Source organism: Chiloscyllium plagiosum, unplaced genomic scaffold (assembly GCF_037043375.1).
Source record: "Chiloscyllium plagiosum isolate Xiang-an unplaced genomic scaffold, Cpla_swu_hap1 HiC_scaffold_23, whole genome shotgun sequence".
NCBI lineage: Eukaryota > Metazoa > Chordata > Chondrichthyes > Orectolobiformes > Hemiscylliidae > Chiloscyllium > Chiloscyllium plagiosum.
The window spans coordinates 48,791,669-48,816,213 of NW_028270161.1; the positions used below are offsets into that span (position 1 = coordinate 48,791,669).

Below are 24,545 nucleotides of genomic sequence, written 5' to 3' on the forward strand. Positions count from 1 at the left end.
TTATAGTCTAAGTTTCTTTCAATACATAAGAAACAAACAAACTGAGAACACAGTTAGGCAAGATTAAATTAACGTAAGACTTATCAGCTTTCTTGTTGTGGCTGTGGTGGAAATGAGTTTTAATAATGACACACAAAAGAGGCGGAAGCAAAGTAATTAAAATTTTGTTTTTACTATAACAGTAAAAAGATAGATCAAAATGATTAAAAAGCAGATAAAAAGAAACATGCCAGTAAAACTTTTCAATTGAAGGATACTTTGAGATGCATGTTAAGAAATAGAGAATAAAACAAATTAACAGTTAGTACAAACAGTCACCATATCACAGTTTGCAAGCTATCACAGACATGGTTGCAAAACAGTCGTCATGACAAAAATTAAATATAAGAGGTTGAGTTCTACAGGAAAATCAGAAAAAATGGGAGGTGTGCACCCCCCCCCCCCCCCATCCCAATGATTAAGGGCAAAATTACTCACATAAGAGAATATAACGAGGCAAAAACAGGATATCCAGACTTTACAAGTACTATTTTGTACTACAAAACAAGGTGATTAAAAATTGGAGTGAGAGTTATGCACAGAATATCAACAGTGAAGCAGTTGACTGCATAAATCCAGATAGTCAAGTGTGCAAGAGACAAGGAAGCTATCCCATTAATAAAATAATACAATTTATTTAGTATGTCTAGGATAGTTTTCAGTGACACAGTGTCCCGGAACTAATGGGGCACATCAGATCAGATTTAGCAAGCAACAACTAGATTGTATGTAGGCATTATTCAGCAGAAATAACAATATGCTTCAAAAGTAACAAATCAGAAACTGAGATTCCAGATTTATTAAGTACAACTTCAATGCAACATTAAACGAACTGACCGCAGTAAGACACTTGTTAGAAATGTACAACAATTGAAACTTCAGATTACAGTGATAGATTACAGACAGACCTGCCTTCTTTAATAACTGCAATCCATTTGATGTAGGTTCATTCATAGGATTTCAGTGACGAGTTTGAAGATTTTGACTGAGTGACAAGAGGAGTATTTATTTCAATATCAGGACAGTGATTAGTTTAGAGGAGAACAGAGTGGTGATGTACTCACACATCTGTTGCCTTTGTCCTTCTACATGTCATGGTTTTAAAAGGAGCCTTGGTTGATTTCTGCAATGCATCTTGTGGATGGTACACACTCCAGATATTGTGCAATGATGGAGGGTGTAAGTATTTGTGGCTGCCAAGTCTGGTAGGCTATTTTGACCTGGATGGTGTTAAACTTAGAGTGTCATTAGAGCAGCACTCATCCCAACAAGTTGGAATATTCCAACACTGGTGACTTGTAACTTGAAGATTGTGGTTTTGAGGAGTTTCTCTCCAGAGAATTTCTAGCCACTGGCCTGTTGCTGAAGCCACTATTCCCAGAACTGAACTAGCCAATGCCATCTCCTAGGAAGTAATAGCTTGGCATTCAGCAATGGTGAAGTCAAGGGAACATGACCATTGGCACTCTTCTTGGAGAGGACTGCCTGGCACTTGCAGCACAAATGATACTTGCTACATGTCAGTCCAAGCCTATATATTGCCTAGGTTTTGCTGCCTTTGGACATGGACCATTGCAGTATCCAAGTCATCACAAATGTTGTTGAGTATTATACAATTGTCAGCAAACATTCCCCATTTTACACCTTACAATGGAAGAAAAGTCATTGAGGCAGCAGCTGTTGATAGTAGTGTCCTAGACAAAACTTCGGAGAAAACAACCAACCTGAGCATAAAATTGGTGTACCTGGCAATTTAAATGCTATGTTGGCTTTGACAACCTGATATGGAGGGGAGCACTTGGAAACTGCAATAAAAGTAACTGTCCATAACTAACACCTTTCAACAAAAAGATTGCTTCAATTTTTGTTGATGAGATTCTAGACTCAATTTTTAAAAGCTGATAATGGGAGGTTAGGCAAGGAGGTTTCCAAACACACATCCCAAACTCTGGCCGCTCCCAGCCAGACTATGTCCCCAAAAGATCCCAGTTAAAATTCAACCTCTGCTATCTGCTTAAGCACAAGGCTTCTCTGGAGTTGAAGCATCTGTTGAGTGCTTTTTAAAACTGGAATCAACCTAAAAAAAACCTTTCTAGCTTGGTCTCATGAACAAACACTGTTGCCCACAGCACAAAGGTCACATTCAACTCTAAACCAAAAATAAATGAAAAAATAATAATAATGATAAAAAAACTCAAATGGTTCTGGCAAAATGGGAGTTAACAATGCAACCCCGATGTTGTTATTCTCAAATCGCCCTGCAAAATAAATCCACTGTTGGTAGAGTCAACCTGCCTGTACCACCTGGAAGATACTCAGTAATCCACATTCATTGTCTTTAGCTTTAATGGTATCTTTTTCAACACACAACTCTAGAGCTACTTGCACATAAATCCTTTAGAATGGTAATTACAAATGCCAGAACTACAGCTACTTGCACATAAATCCTTTAGAATGGTAATTACAAATGCCAGAACTACTTGGTCACTTGGTTTCAAAATTTGGCAACATTAAAAATGTGCACACACCTTACACCAAGATAATGGAAAAAAATCAAATTTGTGTCACCACAATTATACAGGTAAACATTTCCAGATTAGTTCTTGTTTTAGTGAAATTTTGTTATGAAGGAGATTTTTCATTCTGCATGCCCAAAACTTTGACTCTCCTGCTCCTCGATGCTGCCTGACTTGCTGTACTTTTCCAGCACCAACACTTTTCGACTCTACCTCTCTAGTATCTACAGTCCTAAGCCTTTAAAAATGTGAATAGGGAGGTTTACATTCAGTGCAGTAACACAATTACTCATAAGGAGGTGGAAATTAATAAGGTAAATCACTGAACATTAACTACAGAGCAACACTCATTGAGACACTTGTTCTGTGGAAACATCTGCTTGCAAAATCAATGACCAGTAGTAATAAAAGCACTCCACTTATTTATTGTTTTATGGTTAACTCAGGACCCCATCACATTCTTTGCACATTCACAACAGATGGAGTGAGAAAGTGCTAACTTTCAAGTCTTTAAAACCAGTGCTAGACAAACCTGCTCCTTATTGTATGGGATGATTATATTAGCCTTTTAGTTCAAACTGAAGTCTGATCGTCAAGTACTACTGCAGAATACAAGTAAAACTACATGCTAAAAATAGGAGTGCAAAAACTGTATTTAATTAAATAACTCAAAAATTTGGAGAATTGAAGCACTAACTCAATTTGCAGTCTCTCAATACATTTTCCAATGAAGTATTGCCATAGCTCAAGCTGTACTATAATACCTAAACCTTCCCGTTATTACAGGCCTGCCTTGATACCAGATGACTGCATGACTATCATTGTCTCCTTGCCCTGTGAATTGAATACACTGATGCTCTTAGGATTCAGCACAAGTGTCACAATTTCAACTTCATATGAAAATTTCAGACTAGTGCACAGGCTGCAGATATATGCAGCCCAACATTACATCTGCTCCTGTATCTGCCACTGGCTGAACACTTCAATGGTTTCATAATTTAAGTTTTTTTATTAAGTCAATGGATCACTTATTATGGGATGGCAAAACCCAGCTGTGGAATGGCAGGTTAACAAATTATTTCAAATACCCAAACAGTTCCATGAAGATTAAAATTGATACTTCAAACACATTCTATAATTGTATAGCTAACAGAAATACAAGAAAAGGAAACTGGTTTGTTTCCCAGGACTTGGAATTCACTGCCATTTAACTCACGTTACTCATTAAAACAAAAATCGGTCCAAACAGGTAAACATTTCCAGATTAGTTCCCTTGTTTTAGTGAAATTATTGTGTTAAGAAGGAGATTTTTCATTCTGCATGCCTGAAACTTTCTCTCTCCTGCTCCTCGGATGCTGCCTGACTTGCTGTACTTTTCCAGCACCAGCACTTTCCGACTGTACCTCTCTAGTATCTACAGTCCTCACTTTCTCAGTTATGTGAATTGGCTGCCCTTCAGTACTAAATTTAACTAGTCATTTTCAAAATCTGAAAGAGTGCCTGCAGACCATTTAACCCTGAATGCTGGGCATTGTATTAAAGAACTTCTGTCCACATAGAAATTGCACGAGTCACTGGATAGCAAATCAGCAAAACAAATCTTGGCCAACATTTCTGCAACCTAGCACAGGTCCACAGACCAATAGAATCATCAAAACAGAATTCCAACAGTGAAAGCAGACTATGTGGCCCATCAAGTCCACACCGAACAGTATCCCACCCAGACCCCACCTACCCCACTCTATCCCTGCATATCCCATGGCCAATCCACTTAACCTGCACATCGGTAGAAAACCAAAGCCCCCAGAAGACATCTCACACACACACACACACACACACACACAGTCAACAGTGACTGGTATCAAACTTTGCTCCCTGCTGCTGACAGGCAGCAGTGCTAACCAACACTAACAGTAGCATTATGCCCTTCTGTCAGATAAGCTAACAACGCAATATTGAGTGATTGTACCAAAATTAATTCGTTGTTTTGAAAATGTCACAAAACCATACAAAATAAAAACCTAAAACTATCAACATTTTAAAAGTAGCTCCTTCAAATTTTCAAACAGCTTTTTCAATCTTTCAGGTTCTTTTGTCACTGTTTTTCTATTTCATCTATTAGTTGCACTTCAATTTTTTTTTATATAACCCCTCTATTTCCTCATTCAACAAAAAGGGAAAAGCTCAGCTATAATAGGAATCATCTCAGATCCAAATAGTGTTGTGTTCTAGGTGCTGACACTGCCCACCATATTTTTCTCTGTTACTGTCATAGGTTTTCACTTCATCTACAGAGGGACCGACTTAAAGACCAAATGCTGGTCAGCCTTGACTGCCTGAGATCTAAGACAAGGTGAGCCAAGCCCTCAGAAGACCACTACGCCAGTGACACAATCCTTACATCCCATACTAAAGAACAGCTGCAGTGGCAAATAGACAACAGGTGCAGGAGTAGGCCATTCTGCCCTTCGAGTCTGCACCACCATTCAATATCATGGCTGATCATCCTTAATCAGTATCCTGTTCCTGCCTTATCTCCATAACCCTTGATTCCACTATCCTAGAGAGCGCTATCCAACTCTTTCTTAAAGGAATCCAGAGACTGGGCCTCCACTGCCCTGTGGGGAAGAGCATTCCACACAGCCACCACTCTCTGGGTGAAGACGTTTCTCCTCATCTCTGTCCTAAACGTATTTTTAAGCTGTGTCCTCTGGTTTGGCACTCACCCATCAGCTGAAACATGTTTCCTGCCTTCAGAGTGTCCAATCCTTTAATAATCTTATGTCTCAATCAGATCTCCTCTCAGTCTTCTAAACTCAAGGGTACACAAGCCCAGTCGCTCCAGTCTTTCAGCATAAGGTAGTCCCGCCATTCCAGGAATTGACCTCGTGAACCTACGCTGCACTCCCTCAATAGCCAGAATGTCTTTCCTTAAATTTGGAGACCAGAACTGCACATAATACTCCAGATGTGGTCTCACCAGGACCCTGTACAGCTGCAGAAGAACCTCTTTGCTTCTATACTCAATCCCTCTTGTTTTGAAGGTCAGCATGCTATTAGCCTTCTTCACTATCTGCTGTACCTGCATGCTTACTTTCATTGACTGGATACATTAAATCCTGTAAAGGAGTTTGATTTGACATTATCAATATTATTAATGCCATGGCACAAGGCATTGTTGATGAGAATTGATAGCATAGCAATGTGACACCAAATGCTTAATCATCCCATACATTAAGGCTCCACAATCAGTAACACAATGCTGAAAACAACACAACAGCCAGAGTTATGTGGCATGCAAGTCAAAGCTTAATAAGAGCGCATGGATGATCATCAGCCGACAAAGAACAGCTAACTGCAGTGTACTCCACTATAGTAGGCGAAGCTTGAACAGCATAGGTTCAGCAGAAAAGATTGAACAGTGTCATCTTCATTGTTGAGGATCTATCCTCAAAACGGTCAGCCGCACCAACTCAAGAGATACTATAGCATGCAAATTCCATTAGCACGCACTCTTTTACTAAGACAAGGTTTACAATGGCTTGGCCATTTCATGGAAGTGTGATTTATTTAAATACAAATGGCAACGAACTAAGCAGCATTTAAAAATGCGTTGTGGCTGACTGAGGGGCTAAAGAAATGGACTGAATGCACATCAACTCATCTGGTTGTAATATTATGAATGATTTTATTTTAAAATTTTTGCACTGCACAGCTCAAGCAAAGTTTCAAATTCCTTCACTAGTACAAAGCAATAATTAAACTTTCCATAGCTTAAAAAAAACTCTGCGCTCCCAGAATCAATGTGCGAGTTCAGCTATCTAATCTTTTCCATTTTAAGACACGGGTCCCCAGGTAGTGCATGAGCAATGTCAAATTGAACAGAAAACTAATTAAGTGGAGAACTTTTAAATGAAAAATATATCATTTACCAAAAGAAAAATTACCAATGCATTCTTTTTGGACTATACCACAAAAACCCACTCATATTCAAGTTGTGTAATTTATATTCATCCACAGTATATCAAATGATCCAATGTGAAGTATATACACTTTCCTGCAAGGAAAATTCCATAAAGTTCATGCATTTTTAGTTCAAACATCATGACTTAAGGGACCCTCCCTTTCCCATCCGTCCCACCCTATAGTTCCACTGAAATATGATCTGTTAAAATCATGCAGCTTAGTAAAGCAAATCTCAATGCAAACTTCCTCCTGCTTACAGCCTTACTTTAACCAATACAGATTTTTTTTTGCCAACTGATTTTACTGGAGCAGCATAGGAAACAAGAGAACTCAGTACTTGAAAGGGTAATAAATATGACCAGCTGGTGAGGGCTGCCACGCTTAGTATCTGACTATGCAGTCTGTCAAAGAGGTTTGCCTTGGTTCCAAACTTCCATGAACCAATGTATTAAATCACAGATGCACCATCACCCCAAATAAACTGTTTGGCTGTTCGATCTCAAACTGCAAACAAAAATAATTAATTGCTCATTAGTCATGCATGCAAGCCATATTTGAGATGTCAGGGATACTTGCAATTGTCAGTGACAAACATATTTGCTACAAAAGCAAACACAACCAGTTCATAACGACAGTTCATCTTTTCCAACATGATTTTTAATTTTATGTACCCAGATTATTCACATACCATTTCATACACTCCTTTCTTTGAAGAAATAACTAACCTATTCTTAAAATGCTCGTTTTTAAAATTTAAATCAGGCACACGTCAAAACACTTGCACTCCATTCTACATCTCTTCGATGATGCCTTGCATCAATGCTGCCTCCCCAGTCCTCCAGTGACTGGAAACTTTTTTTTTTAAATAAAAGTTTTATCCACTATTTACCAAATCATCCCTTAAATCTTCACTATTCAAAAGGAAAACAGTCCAAAAATATATACTTTTTAATTTTCATTTCCTTAAACCAGGAAACATCAATTTACCATACAGCCAGGAAAGCTTCTGTTATCATGTAAGAAACTAAGTCTCAAACTACGCTGTACAAACTGAAAAGCAAGACTTTATATACGTTGACTGCTAAACTATCAAGACAATGAAATTGGAATTATACATCGCCATCAGAATGAACAGCATTCAGTTAAAGGTGTGACACTTGAACAACAGCCATTTCTCTCTTTCAGCTATGATAGATCCCAAGTCGAAGAGTGGGGTGCTGGAAAAGCACAGCCGGTCAGGCAGCATCAGAGGAGGAAAATCAACATTTCAAACATAAGTTCTTCATCAGGAATGAGAGGGTGGCCCAGGGAGACAGAGATAAATGGGGGGGGGGGAGAGCACAGGTAGATAAATTTGGATAGATAAATTTGGGAAGGAGGGGAGGGTGAAGGAGATAGATGGGAAGGAAGATGGACAGGTAGGACAGATCAAGAGGGCGGTGCCTGGTTGGAAAGTTGGATCTGGGATAAAGTGGGAGGAGGGGAAATGAGGAAACTGGTGAAATCCACATTGATCCCCTGTGGTTGGAGGGTCCTGAAGAAGATGATGAGGTGGAGTAGGAGGGGGTGTTCGTGTTCAGCCACGGGGCGGTGGAGTTGGTTGGTTCATGTCCCTGAGATGTTCTGCGAAGCATTCCGCAAGAAGGCGTCGCGTTTCGCCAATGTAGAGGAGACCACATCGGGAGCAACGGATACAGTGGATGGCACGTGTGGAGTGCAGGTAAATCTCTGACGGATGTGGGGTCTTGGACTGAGATAAGAGGGGGATGTGGGTGCAGGTTGAGATTCATGCTGGGGCAGGGGAAGGTCCCAGGGAGGGTGGGTGAGTGGAGGGAGCATGGACCTAACAAGGAAGTCGCAGAGGGAATGGTCTTTACGGAACACAGATAGGGGTGGGGAGGGAAATATATCCCTGTGGGTGGGGTCTGTTTGTAGATGACGAAATGGTGAAGGATAAGGCGATGGTGGAAGGTGATAGATCCTAAACCCAGTAACAAAATTCTGGACATCCATCTTCAGATACACCCTGCAGAAGCTTTAGTCTGATATTCTAGAGTCTGTATACTGCTGTTCTGAAAAGATCCAGATCAGGTGGCCTACATCAGACTACCCAAGCACAAAAATTAAAAGGGGAGAAATCCAATGCAGTACTGCGAGTGCATGGCATTGTTAGAAAGCTGTCTTTCTGACTGGTCTGGTAGGTACAAACTATCCCATGGTACTTGCTCAAACAGCTGGCACAGTTGCAGCCAATATTCATCTTTAGTTAAACCTGGAAAAACATGATCTGGTCATTTTTCGATTATTGAGTCTGCTTCGTGCAAATCAGCTGCCCCATTTCTGATACTACAACAGTGACTAACTTCAAAAAATTATTTAGTTGGCTGGAAAGAGCTTTTGGATCTCCAGTGATCGTGAAAATAAGTAAATACAGGTCTTTCAATTTTCTATCATGTTGTGACTAACCAATTGGAGATACTCAAGAATATGGTGTTAAAGAGAAACATGACTGCCTCAATCCTTCCATATTATTTTCAAGTCAGCAGTGGAATTAAAGAAGAACATACAATTTTTTAAGAAATACAATGCACCTTACTTCTTTTTACAACAGTAAAATATTGGACTCATGGTTGATCTAACATTCCTCACATCCACTTTCCTGTATTTTCCCTGTCGCCCTCAATTCTTCTACTGATCAAGAATCAGTCTCAGCCTTCAATGTCCATAAGAACCCTCCCCCACAGCTCTGTGACAGGAAGTTCCTAAGATACTAAACCCTAAGAAATTCCTCATTTCACTCAAGCTGGTGCTCCCTTTTAGAAATCATGCCCTCTGGTCAGAGACGCTCCCATGACAGAAAACATCCTCTCAGCATTTATCCTGCCAAGCTTCTTCAGAATCCCGTACATTTCAATGAGATCACACTTTTAAACTGCAGCAAGTAGAGTCCCAAACTATTTAAACTTTGCTCATAAGACAATCTGTCCATACCGGAATTGTGCCAGTGAATCTTTTCAGTACTACTTCCAATGATTTGATATTTTTCCTTAAATACAAGGGCCAAAACTGCTCTCAATACTTTAGGTGAGTCTCACCAGCACCTAATACAGAAGTGTTAAGTCTTTCCCTACTCATACTCCAAATCCCTTTGAAATAAGGGTCAAAATTCCATTAGCCTTTTAGATTACCTGCTGCACTTATATTTTTGCGTTACATGCACAGTTACCCAATGTCCCTTTGCGTTGCAACTTTCTGCAGTTTTTCTTCATTTAAATACTATTCTTAAGTTCGCCCTTCCAAAATTAACTTCATTTTCCTATATTATACTCCATTTATCAACATTTTGCACAGATAACTATCAATCTCTCTCCAAAAACTACTTACATCCCTCCGGCAAGTTACCTTTCCACATGTTTTTATGTGGAAGTTTCCAGCCGACATTTGTCTGTTCTGCAATCTCACGGACTACATTTGAACTAGGTTGCGTATCTGCTGTTGCTTCTTGATAACATGCTGTCAAATTACAAGCAGGATTGGCAGGAATGCAGTATGTAATGACAATCTGGCAGCTTTGGCACATGCCAAAATACACAGACTATGAGCAGCTGAACAGTCACCTTGGAATGAGACTTGCACATGGGTAAATGTGTTTTCAGCAGCAAGTGCTAAGTGGAAAATTTTTGGATTTTGGTGTGAACGTTCAGGGGTCAACTTTTCCATGAGATTGACTATATGAAAAAAATCCACTAAGTCTACATCTTCATCCAATGCAAATCATGAACAATGTTTTCAATTTCATGTTAGTGAAACAAAGTACTGGCACATTTGCACAAGTTATCCAATATTGAAAAATATTCATCATTGCATTTGAGTTCTGAGGCATTAGTTCAGACAAAACAAGTAAATATTAAAGTTTCCAGTTTGACTTAATGTAATGAATGTTAATATGTAGCAGTATCTCAAGTAATTCATATTGTTCAAATGGCCTAATAGATTGCCCATTAAAAAACATTGGAAAGGTTTGTAACAACTAAATCAACAAAATTTAGGCTGTATTTCATTAGTGCAAATCCCTTACATGTTATTAATAAAGTAAGATTAATTAATTCATGGTTTGTACAGTAGATTGAAACAGGAAGACATATGACCCTGGAGTTCAGAATTCTTAAATCATGCACTCAGTCCTCCATCATTCAATTTTTCCTCAAGCTTCAAATATCTGACAGGAGGAATTTCATCTTTGGCATTTCATCTTTTCCTGCAATATTATGAACAAAAGATAACTATCAGAACTGTAAATTGAAAGGAGGCTCTTTACACAGCAATGTTACTAAGAACATCACAAAATACAAGAATCTTACTTTGCAAATCCAATAAAGACAAATAGCAACACTTTGTACATTGTGTATTTCATTTCAACAGCAACAACCCACAACCTTTTAAAGAAAAGTCAATTTGTTTGATGTCCTAAACTAAAAAAAATTAAAAATGAAAAAAATTCCAGGATCTGGATTCACATCTTCATCTTCACTGAAAACCCATCATTTCTTCCTGGAACCATTTCCTTGCACAAAGTTCTGCTGAAATTGCCATGAGTTTGAGAAGTATTATTTATGTAGCCAAACATGTTTCTTCATGCAATCATCCAGAAAACATTGTCATCCCAAGTGAAGTTCAGTCAAAAGTAACATTTGAGTAATGGGAGCCCATTATTGTCATTTTCTTTCAGGTAATCACCTCCACCACTGAAAGTGGCCTGAAGGTAAATGTTCTCACCTGTTATTGCTTGACTGCAAACAATCTCTCTCTAACTAATCAAAGGATTTCAACAAAACATAATAGCATTTAGTGTGTGGCTCAAGGAGGTGATTATTTTCAAGGCCAAGATATGGATCTGGATCCTGGAATTCTGCTTTTGGAGAGGATAATTTTTACATTGATAGATTGGAAGAATTGGCCCTTTTTTAAAAAGCAATGAATGTTATCTGCTGATTTATAAAAATGCTGTTAATTGTTTTATAAATGTTCAAAATTGTTTCGGCTCTGAACAATTTGCTACAGATGTGAAAACAACAATCAAATTTTCAGAGCATGGAGAGAGATGTGGGTTGTGTTGAAGCCTCTTCAATGAGATGGAAGTTCTTAATAACTGCTTTAGTCACTCTTCCATATTTCTTGCATAGCTAGGTTCATTCACTTCATTGTAAAACTTTTGGGCAGCACCAAAACTGCTTTAAGTTGATTTCGAGGTAACGATGAGTTTGTGCACTTACTTCAAAGACAAGAGTTTTCTCATTGCAAGCTAAATCTAATCGTGTCAAAAGTGTGGTGCTGGAAAAGCACAGCCGATCAAGTAGCTTCCGAAGAGCAGGAGAGTCAACGTTTCACGAACTCATCACTTTCGCCAAATCTAACAGTGACAAGTACAAACACTCAGAAGATTGTGTATTTCATTTCAACAGCAACAACCCATAGCCTTAAGAAAAGTCAATTTGTTCCATCTCCTAAACAAAAGTTCCAGGATCTGAATTCAAATCTGCGTCTTCGCCAAATATATCACTTCCGCCTTGGTTCATACCCTGTACACGTTTTGCTCAAATCTCCAGGAGTTTGAGATAGTGTATTATTTACAGACTAGCATATGAGGTGCAAAATATTACCTCTACAGCTTCAAAGTCAGCATAAATAACTACTTGGCAAAGTACTTTTGCTCAAACACCTCTGTTCCTGGTATCTTTATATGCTTTCCATGCACAAATGCCACCTAGTCAGCAGAAAGCAGATATTATAAGTTTAGACATGGAAAGATGAGAGGAGCCTCAGAATATTAACACGAGCATGGCATGCTGTTTCCAAGCTCTCAGGTAATGAAAATTAGTAGTCAGAAAGTTGACGCCTATTTTATAAGGCACATGCACGAAGTAGATCTGTATTTAAAAAACATGGCCTGGTTATACTTCAAGACAGCGTAGCTGCTCTCAAATTTATTACCGTCCAATATTTTGATCATAAGTAATCTAATAGAATCAGAGTCAGATGTACAGCATGGAAACAGACCCTTCGGTCCAACCCGCCCATGCCGACCAGATATCCCAACCCAATCTAGTCCCACCTGCCAGCACCCGACCCATATCCCTCCAAACCCTTCCTTTTCATACACCCATCCAAACACCTCTTAAATTTTGCAATTGTAACAACCTCCACCACATTCTCTGGCAGCTGATTCCATATACAGTCCACCCTCTGCATGAAAAAGTTGCCCCTTTTGTCTCTTTTATATTTTTCCCCTCTCAACCTAAACCTATGCCCTCCAGTTCTGGACTCCTCGACCCCAGGGAAAAGACTTTGCCTATTTAACCAATTCATGCCCCTCAATTTTGTAAACCTCTATAAGGTCACCCCTCAGCCTCCGATGCTCCAAGGAAAACAGCCCCACCCTGTTCAGCCTCTCCCTATAGCTCAAATCCTCCAACCCTGGCAACATCCTTGTAAATTTTTCTGAACCCTTTCAAGTTTCACAACATCTTTCCGATAGGAAGGAGACCAGAATTACATGCAATATTCCAACAGTGGCCTAACAAATGACCTGTACAGCCGCAACATGACATCCCAACTCCTGTACTCAGTACTCTGACCAATAAAGGAAAGCTCCTTCTTCACTATCCTATCTAACTGCGATTGTACTTTCAAGGAGCTTTGAACCTGCACTCCAAGGTCCCTTTGTTCAGCAACACTCCCAAGGAGCGTACACCATTAAGTGTATAAGTCCTGCTAAGATTTGCTTTCCCAAAATGCAGCACCTCGCATTTATCTGAATTAAATTCAATCTGCCACTTCTCAGCCCATTGGCCCATCTGGTCCAGATCCTGTTGTAATCTGAGGTAACCCTCTTCGCTGTCCACTACACCTCCAATTTTGGTGTCATCTGAAAACTTACTAATGGTACCTCTTATGCTCGCATCCAAATCATTTGTGTAAATGACAAAAAGTAGAGAACGCAGCACCGATCCTTGTGGCACTCCACTGGTTACAGGCCTCCAGTCTGAAAAAAAACCCTCCACCACCACCCTCTGTCTTCTACCTTTGAGCCAGTTCTGTCCAAATGGCTAGCTCTCCCTGTATTCTGAGACCTAACCTTGCTAATCAGTCTCCCATGGGGAACCTTGTCGAATGCCTTACCGAAGTCCATATAGTCCACATCTACCGCTCTGCCCTCAATCTTCTTTGTTACTTCCTCAAAAAAACTCAATCAAGTTTGAGACATGATTTCCCATGCACAAAGTCATGTTGACTATCCCGAATCAGTCCTTGCCTTTCCAAATACATGTACATCCTGTCCCTCAGGATTCCCTCCAACAACTTGCCTACCACCGACGTCAGGTTCCCTGTCTATAGTTCCCTGGCTTGTCCTTACCACCCTTCTTAAACAGTGGCACCACGTTAGCCAATCTCCAGTCTTCCAGAACCTCACCTGTGACTATCGATGATACAAATATCTCAGCAAGAAGCCCAGCAATCACTTCTCTAGCTTCCCACAGAGCTCCAGAGTACACGATTAGGTCCTGGGAATTTATCCACCTTTAACCGTTTCAAGACATTCAGCACTTCCTCCTCTGTAATCTGGACATTTTGCAAGATGTCACCATCTATTTCCCTACTGTCTATATCTTCCATATCCTTTTCCACAGTAAATACTGATGCAAAATATTCATTTAGTATCTCCCCCATTTTCTGTGGCTCCACACAAAGGCCACCTTGCTGATCTTTGAGGGGCCCTATTCTCACCCTAGTGACCCTTTTGTCCTTAATGTATTTCTAAAAAACTCTTTGGATTCTCCTTAATTCTATATGCCAAAGCTATGTCACATTGCCTTCCTGATTTCCCTCTTAAGTATACTCCTTCTTCCTTTATACTCGAAGGATTCACTTGATCTATCCTGTATATACCTGACGTATGCTTCCTTCTTTTTCTTAACCAAACCCTCCATTTCTTTTGTCATCCAGCATTCCCTATACCTACCAGCCTTTCCTTTCATCCTAACAGGAATATACTTTCTCTGGATTCTCGTTCTCTCATTTCTGAAGGCTTCCCATTTTTCAGCCGTCCGTTTACCTGTGAACATCTGCCTCCAATCAGCTTTTGAAAGTTCTTACCCAACACCATCAAAATTGGCTTTTCTCCCATTTAGATCTTCAACTTTTAGATCTGGTCTATCCTTTTCGATCACTATTTCAAATCTAATAGAATTATGGTCACTGGCCCCAAAGTGCTCCCCCACTGACACCTCAGTCACCTGCCTTATTTCCCAAGAGTAGGTCAAGTTTTGCACCTTCTCTAGTAGGTACATCCACATACGGAATCAGAAAATTGTCTTGTACACACTTAACTAATTCCTCTCCATCTAAACCTTTAACACTATGGCAGTCCCAGTCTATGTTTGGAAAGTTGAAATCCCCTACCATAACTACCATATTATTCTTACAGATAGCCGAGATCTCCTTACAAGTTTGTTTCTCAATTTCCCTCTGACTATTAGGGGGTCTATAATACAATCCCAATAAGGTGATCATCCCTTTCTTATTTCTCAGTTCCACCCAAATAGCTTCCCTGGATGTATTTCTGGGAATATCCTCCCTCAGCACAGCTGTAATGCTATCCCTTATCAAAAATGCCACTCTCCCTCCTCTCTTGCCTCCCTTTCTATCCTTCCTGTAGAATTTGTATCCTGGAACATTAAGCTGCCAGTCTTGCCCATCCCTGAGCCATGTTTCTGTAATTGCTATGATATCCCAGTCCCATGTTCCTAACCATGCCCTGAGTTCATCTGCCTTCCCTGTTCAGCTCCTTGCATTGAAATAAATGCAGTTTAATTTATTAACCCTTCCTTGTCCCTGACTGTTTGACTTGCTTCTGTTCAACTGTACAAGTCTCAGATCGACCTCTTTCCTCACTATCTCCCTGGGTCCCACCCTGCGATCTTACTAGTTCAAATCCTCCCAAGCAGCTTTAGCAAATTTCCCTGCCGGTATATCATTCCCCTTCCAATTTAGATACAATCAGTCGTTCTTGTACAGATCACCTCCACCCCAAAAGAGATTCCAATGATCCAAAAATGTGAATCTTCTCCCATACACCAGCTCCTCAGCCATGCATTCATCTGCTCTATCCTCCTATTCCTGCCCTCACTAGCTCATAGTACCGGGAGTAATCCAGATATTACTACTCAAGGACCTCCTTTTTAAATTTCTGCCTAACACTGTGTAATCACCCTTCAGAATATCAACGATAAGTAAATCACGTTGCCAGATTGCACTTTATCCAAGAATGATGTACTTCAACATGTCAGACAAATGGGAGATCAGTTTCATGCAGATTGGTTTATTGCATTAGATAGGTGGACTTTAATTTTGTAGCATAGCACACTATATTTGTCCCTGCAATAGATAATCTGAAGCCCAAAGTAGAAAACTATTCATTTTGCCAGTGACAAAACAACTAACCTTTGACCACAAAATGTGCAAAGAACCTTCTGGAGGTATTTAGTAATATTTCCTTTCTCAAACTTACAAGATCACTCTGATAAAATGCAACTTACTACCTAATTTTATTCAGCATATTATAATTAATGCTGTCTCTCCTCTTCAAGTTACAGAAATCACCTACTATTTTTATGTAGTACATGCCCTTTTCAACTGAAAGACACGTCACAAGTATTAAATGACGTGAATGCAAGGATTTGCGAGATTTAATAATGATGTTACTTTAAACCAACATCATACACAACATTTTATTATTTGGTCTTAGCTATCATTTTAAACAGTTTACTTTGAATTTCTGCGAGTGAGACAATTAACAAGACAGCTGCTTAGAAGGAATTGGTCTTGTCATCTTAAATCGCCTTACAAAGATACCCAAAGGTCTAGGTCAAGCAATAGTCCGTTTTAATTATAGTAGATGCAATCCAAGATTAGTCTGTCGCTATCAAAACAAGTAAAAGGTTTGAATTTAGCAGCCTAACTCCGTGTGACCCTAGGATGATGAGCAAGATTTGGAGACTTCTTTGAAAAAAATATCAATTTGTTTGGACGTGATATGTCACAAGTCAGGAAGTCATGATTCATGAGCTGTTTTCAGGTTGAAAACCTAATAATAGCGAACTGCCACAAGGATCAGTTCCTCGGCCACTTGAAGCCCCATGACCAGAGTAATTTACATGGTCTAAATAGGTAAGCTCTAAACACACACTAGGTAAAAACAATGACTGCAGATGCTGGAAACCAGATTCTGGATTAGTGGTGCTGGAAGAGCACAGCAGTTCAGGCAGCATCCGAGGAGCAGTAAAATCAACATTTCGGGCAAAAGCCCTTCATCACGAATACCGGCAGAGAGCCTGAAAAGGTGGAGAGATAAGTGAGAGGAGGGTGGGGGTGGGGAGAAAGTAGCATAGAGTACAATAGGTGAGTGGAGGAGGGGATGAAGGTGATAGGTGGAAAAGAAGATAGGCAGATAGGACAAGTCATGGGGACAGTGCTGAGCTGGAAGTTTGGAACTGGGGTGAGGTGGGGGAAGGGGAAAATGAGGAAACTGTTGAAGTCCAAATTGATGCTCCTGGGGTTGAGCTGTTCCGAGGCAGAAGATGAGGCATTCTTCCTCCAAGCGTCTGGTGGCGAGGGAGCGGCAGTCAAGGAGGCCCAGGACCTCCATGTCCTCGGCAGAGTGGAAGGGGGAGTTGAAATGTTAGGCCACAGGGAGGTGTGGTTGATTGGTGCGGGTGTCCCGGAGATGTTCCCTAAAGCACTCTGCAAGGAGGCGTCCAGTCTCCCCAAATCAGGAGACCGCATCAGGAACAATGGATACAATAAATGATATTGGTGGATGTGCAGGTAAAACTTTGATGGATATGAAAGGCTTCTTTAGGGCCTTGGATGAAGAAGGTGAGGGAGGTGGTGTGGGCGCAGGTTTTGCAATTCCTGCGGTGGCAGGGGAAGGTGCCAGGATGGGAGGGTAGGTTGTAGGGAGGGGGGGGGGGGGGGGGCGGCGTGGACCTGACCAGGTAGTCACGGAAGGAATGGTCTTTGCGGAAGGTGGAAAGGGGTGGGGAGGGAAATATATCCCTGGTGGTGGAGTCTGTTTGGAGGTGGCAGAAATGTCAACGGATGATTTGGTTTATGCGAAGATTGGTAGGGTGGAAGGTGAGCACCAGGGGCGTTCTGTCCTTGTTATGGTTGGAGGGGTGGGGTCTGAGGGCGGAGGTACAGGATGTGGACGAGATGCATTGGAGGGCATCTTTAACTACGTGGGAAGGGAATCTGCCTGCAACTGCAGCAGTACCTGAATGACTGAATGCTTCTCGCTGCAATTCAATGAATCCATCACATGGCTTTTTAAGGACATAACTAAAAAGAACAAACAATGGCCAAGGATATCTGCAAAGAAATCAAAAAAGGTGTGAAAAACACTACAATTAAGAAACTGGTTGCCATCAATTTGATGGTGCATCAGCAACGCTTGGGACAAGTGTAGGCCTTGTTGACTTTGCAGAAACAATCCTGATGTCACCTGTCAATTACCACTACATAATTTTATTTGCTAATTTTGGTGGATTATGACCTTTTATCATGTCACGAAACTTGTTAAGATCAATTTGATTTGAGCAAGAGCCTTTCAGGACCATTTATTTCAATCTTTACTTGACAAACTGCATTTTGCTTACATCATAGGTGAGAACATCACAGAATCCCTGTAGTGTGGAAGTGGGTCATTCAGCCCACTGAATCCACACTGACCCCTCCAAAGACCCTCCCACTCAGACCCACCCTGCTTCCCTATCCCTGTGATCCACAGCTAACATACCCAGTCTGCACATCCCTGGACACTAAGAGCAATTTAGCATGGTAATCCTACTAATCTGTACATCTTTGGATTGAGGGAGAAAACCAGAGCACCCGGTGGAAATGCTCAGATATGGCGAAAGTGAGCAAACGCCACACAGACAGTTGTCTAAGGTTCCTGGCACTGTGAGACAGCAGTGATAACCACTGAGCCACTATCATTCAACAGTGGTTAGTGAACTAATCAGTCACCCCTCATCACGGCAAAGTTGAAGAAAGGTCCAGCAAAGATTTTTAAATCTGATGCCTGAAATTGGCTAACAGCTTTGAGAAAAGTGACAATGTGTGATTGCTTGACTTCAGGTCTCTTCAGACACCAAAATCCAATAACCTGAACTGCGATACACAGGGCAAGTGATCAGTGCTGCGCATGTAGTTAACTTGACATTAGGTCAGTGATCCTCTCAAACAAAACAAAACACTGACATCTCAGAAAATCAAAGAAAAAAATTCAATATTACCACTGCAGAGGAATCGTCAAACTTTGAAATGGTTTTAGTGGACTCATTGACCTGCACAATGAACTACCTTTAGAAAAAAAAAGTTTAAAATAATAGACTAATATTCTGCTAGAAACATTCATTGAGAGATTTGTTATGGACCACACCTGATCTCAAAAGATTTTCAAAAGGTAGCCTAGAGCATAACTTTCTTATATTAAAGGCAAATGTGAAGTTCCAGGTGTGATGCAATTGGTCAAACCACTTGGCTTTAAGCAAAACAGAATTTATTTAAACACAACAGTTGAAACATCAGCAATGGCAAGTGGAAATTGTATTGGAAAAGTTAACTAGCCTGATACAGTAACTATTACTAATTAACTGCTCCAATACAGTAAAATACGATATAAAAACATCCCTTGGCAAAACAGTAAATTTAACAGATTCTTACAGGCAGAAAGGAACAAAATCTAGAGATTTCATATAAAGTTACAGCAATCCATTACTGAAGCTGGCAACACTTCTGGACTCCAATATCTTATGATTGCTACAACTTTTAAAAAAAACTGTAAAAACCTGAACTGGGAGAACTGGCCACACTCCTTCCATTGTTAAACTGTTAAAAACCCTAGTCTCCTTGGCACCTCTAATTTTACAGCCTTTTTAAAAAAAAGCGACAAAGCATTGTCACAGATTGGGTGATTGATTTACAATATTGTAGTTAGCATTTTTGATAGGAGATAACATTCTCTGAGATACAAAAGGTGTACAATGTATCGTTTAGCCACACAATGAAATTCTTGGGACCTCGGACATAAATAATGGACAGCAACTTACCCTACATGTTTCTCGTTACAGAAATGGGTGATGACCCTCACCTTAAACCAATGGAAAGAGGTAATTTGAATCAATTCTTATTCAGGAATAACTAACCCTCAGAATTAGGGAAACAAAATTAGAAATCTAAGATTTATTATGGCACAATGTTTACAACGGTTTCTGTGGTTTAATTCTTCTGAGACATAGTTCAACATAACATCTCTTAAGAGTCAGGAGGGGAAAAAAAAGGTGCTTTCTGTTGGACCAACATTCAAGGAGTCCTGAGCCGCAACAAGAAAATTTCCAAGTCATCTTTGCTGGTTTAAAAATTCAGAAAATCTTGCTTAATAAATTCTTTGATTCATAACTACCATATTCCTAGATAGTACAAATAATATTTCTAAGGCAAGCACACTGAGGACCATTGTTACAAACTAAGAATTTGAAACTTGGACATTAATAGGCTTTATACCTCAAATTCCCTAAAATGTGAAGCTCAATTAATGTAATTGATATTACTCTTATTTACACAGATAAAATGTAATTGAACTTAAGTTAAGCCAAAGAAAACTACATCAAAAGTACACCAAATGCATTCTGCTCTGCCCCAGTTAAGAAATTTTGTATCTAGAGATAATTACAACACAAAGTATTCAGTCTATGATATTCACGTGTTTTTACTTAAAACACTGGCGCCAGTCTGAGCTGATTGACTAACAATTCTAGAATTCATGTAAGCTTTAAGGGCGCAAAGATTCATAGTACATTATGGAAGTGAAACTACACACATGGAAAGATGAGTTGATATATAACAGAGGATACAAGAGTTTGGTTTTCAGACAAACAGGGAAATAATGTTTTAGTTGAGCAACCAGCAACAGCTCTGTTTATAAACTGAGCTTAACAGCAAAGAGAAGCACTTGGGGGAAAAAAAACATCTTTGTACAAAGTTTGAGGTAACATTTAAAGCAAAAAGCACTCTCTCTCCAAACATAAATGAATCTTCTGGGCTCTATTTTCTTTGGGATAAATGATGTATTTGAAAGGAATCCATGTGGTTGAAATTAGTTAGTCACCAAGATATTCAACATTATACTTTGCCCACCCAAACGTAGAATGCTATTTTCCGGATCGTTTTGGAAAAGTTGAGCCTTAAACAAACCCAGAAAACTTGCAAATTTTTCACAAAGTTGTTAAGTCCTTGGAAAAAGGTCAAACAGTTGAATGTTTATTTTAAATGGAAATAAAAAACTTAATTGTAAAGTAACAGTTAATTTACTAGATTTGCTTCCCAAGAAAAGATAAATCATCATAACCACAGAAAGGTGAAGCATATTCAATGCTAGCAACATAATGATAATGGAAAGAAAAACCATGAACAGTAAATTGATGCTGAAACTGTTAAGCAGTCTGGATTTGAGTTGAACTGCAATATCCTAACAGTACAGTAGTCAATTTAAAGAGAAAACAATTTAAAGAGAAAAAGGAAAAGATTGCATGATCATATCAATATTTTAAACAAATCTATTCAGGTATGAACTGGTGGGACTTCTACCCAGGTTCTGTGATCGAGGGGTAGGGACACAACCAAGGCAACACAGTGTGCAGCCTGTGCTTCATTTGTTAGCAGCCTTTTTTATTGCGTTCGGGCAGTGAGCCCTTAAGATTGTTTTCATTTTATTCTTCTTCTCTTCTTCCTTCAAGTATATTTTGAGTTTTTGTTTTGTTTTACTCACCTTATGGAGAAAGCTCCATTGTAGAGGGAACAGCATCAGGGTCCAGAACGTGACAGCACCTGGGGCTTGAAGCGTGACTTTGGCACTCAGCAACAAGACATCTGGTAGCCGGGCAGAACTCTAATGGTCAACAGCATTGCGGCATCGTTGAGGCGGCTGGCAAACCTCAGCAGGAATCTGCTGGCCAGCAGCAAGGCAGCAAAATAGAGCTTGATCCCCCTTGCTGGAGGGAAACAAGCCCACATGGGGAGTGCAAGTCTTTGCAGGGAAAGCCCAGCATGGAGGTTCTGCAAGCCCATGATTAAAGGCAAACTGAAATGCCTAACTTTTTTTTGTACCTTGGATTTTGTACCTAGGTACCTTTGTACTCAAGATGGTGCCAGGAATGGCAACTTTGTACACTTTTCACTATATTTCTGTATCCCTGTACTTGAGCACATGTAATAATAAAATCTATTTCTAATTCTAAATATTGGAAAAAGTGCTCATATAAAAATGCTAATTTCAGCTGAACAAATCCTCAAAGTAATCTCTTCCATCCAACATATCTTTGTTCTCATGCTAAAAATCAAAGCCCAGCAAAAACTCTAGTGTTGCAACAATCTCAATTATTTTGATTAACATTAAGTATCAGTATTTTAATGCCATTAATATTGAACTTTAATGGGATAAAGGCACAATCCAACAACTTTCTAGTTTAAATAAAATGAACTAAATGAACTACATTTGACTCTACCTTAAATGCCGCCAGCAGCTATTAGTCAAACTAGACTTCAAGATCGAACTCGGTCATCATATTCATCACTAATTTGATGAATATCAGACTTGGACATGCAGGACAACCAGACAGCAGGCAAAACAAAATTACTTTGATTCCATCATTGAGCACAGTATATATATTTGAACTTGCAATATAATTCTATATTGTGGATGTCTTTGCAACAACATCCAAAACTGTTTTGTCAAACTTTTTTTCAGAAGTCAATTTACATAAAATTGAACATACACTCGGCTGCACGCTTGCAAAACTGTACAGTAGGCTTACACTGGGGTTAGCTTTCTTGAATCGGTATCAAATTTGTTCCAGTTGCATGCTCTTTTCCCATAGCCCTATTTTCTCTTCAAAAGACCAAGCAATTTATTTTTGAAAGTTTCAGTAGTAACTGCTTCCACCCACTCTTTCCAGCAGTGCATTCCAAACCGTATCAACCCACTGAGCAAAGTAATTTCTCTTCATCTCTAGATTGTAGACTTTTTACAAGCTATTTTAAATCTATATCATCTGGTTACCCACCCTCCCTTACCATGAAAACAGCTTCTCCATAACAGAATACATCAATTTCAAGCATTTCCATCATATTTCCAATTGCACATTATTCCTACTTGCTCACAAGTTCCCTTTGCTCCAATTTAGTGGTTATCTCCACAGTTGGCCCAGTCCTACTTACATCTCAAGTGCTGTCTACGTTATGAGATTCCATGACCAAACAAGGCTTAAAGGTAGAGTGTTAAAACATCTTAAAATCTCTGGTGCCCTTCATATAGTAAAGCCAGTTGTAGTCACCTCAGGGTTTGCTCTTCATTCGAAAAAAATGGAAAGGTTGACTTTTAAGCAGAAGATTAGATACACTGGACCAAGTATAAAACTATAATTACGAATCAAGCACTGTACATAATACTCTAATACACATCGTAAATAGGATTTTAATAAATATTAGTTCTTCACTCGAAAATCCAACAGCATTGGAAACAGAAATGTGTTTTTAAGTGTCATATTTTACTTGAATGCTATGAAGAATTTGAATCTATCACATCTTCAATCATCCCAAAAGTAATACAGCTATTAAAAAGGCAAAAACCTAAAAACAGAGAAAGACAGGTCAATTAACCTGAAATCTGGCATTGGAAAAAACACTGGACTTTATGAAGTCTATGAACACAAAATTCTGATATGACCAAATTCAACATAGGTTTACAAGAAGTGAAATAATGCTCAACAAATTGACGATTTTGCTTGTGAGCATTTCACTAGTAGGGTAGCACTGCTGCCTCACAGCGCCAGGGACCCGGGTTTGGTTCCTGCTGTGGTGTAAAATTCCAAGCAGTGGAATGTGGTGAAACGGTTAAAAATTATGTCCCAATACATGTGTGAATCTAACCGGAATGGAGGTGTTGCTTAGTCCCGTGTGAATCTTCTTATCTGTATGTAACCAGAATGGAATGTGTTTTTTAGCCTTGCTCTGCTGTTCACATGAATGTTTATATCTGGAAAAGAATAAAAAGCTGGAAAAGTCTCCAGTTCGGTGAGTCTGCTCCGGGGTTACGTTTAACCGCCGAGCGTGGGTTGTTGGCAACCGCTCTACAAGAACTGACGGCTCCCAGTTTTTGTAACATGTAGAGTGAGCATAAACCAGACCCGTTGTGCGACACTGCGGGGAATAAAATGCCCATATTCTAGCAGTCTCGCCTCTTGGTCGTTTGTTCTGTGTCAGACTACTCTCCTACGAACCTGACCTTGAGAATTTTTTAAAACATTTGGCGTAGTCGAGCAGGGTCAATCGCAATTGAGGAGAGATTTTGATACAGAACAATGTTTTGGAAAACGACTAAGAAACCAGAAGAACAAACTGTGGAGGTCCCGACCGTCCCGGGATGGCATGGATGTGGGCATGTACGTGGCAGTTTGTTTGAGAAAGGATCCCAGTCCTGCCGAAGAACCCCTTGCCTGGGGTACAGCGGAGGATGTGGGCATGTCCAAAAGGCTGAAGCGGAGTTAACAGAATTGAATGGGATTGAACTGAACTGAACTGAGTGGAACTGAAGTGAATCAAATTGAACGGAACAAAATGGAACTGAGCTAAATTGAATTGAAATGGACGGAACTGAATTGAACACAATTGAATTGAACTGAACAGACCTGAACTGAGCTGAATTGAACTACACTGAATTGACTGAACTGAAATTAACTGAAACGAATTGCATAATGTAACACATGTATTGGGCCAAGCAGTGGAATGTGGTGTAAAATTCCAAGCAGTGGAATGTGGTGAAACGGTTAAAAATTATGTCCCAATACATGTGTGAATCTAACCGGAATGGAGGTGTTGCTTAGTCCCGTGTGAATCTTCTTATCTGTA

At 39.8% G+C, this 24,545-nt stretch overlaps 1 protein-coding gene across 2 annotated transcripts in view; it reads right to left on the reverse strand.

Annotated features, from left to right (window-relative positions):
• Positions 1-24,545, reverse strand: part of eps8a (EGFR pathway substrate 8a, signaling adaptor) — a 137,054-nt gene that overhangs the window by 102,655 nt on the left and 9,854 nt on the right. The window contains exon 1 of one of the 2 annotated variants that reach the window (XM_087999649.1): positions 10,600-10,779. The exons of the other annotated variant lie outside the window; for it this stretch is intronic. The gene's annotated coding sequence lies outside the window, so the exon portion shown is untranslated. Of the gene's footprint in view, positions 1-10,599; positions 10,780-24,545 lie in introns of those variants that run through there. 2 annotated transcript variants of the gene reach the window in all.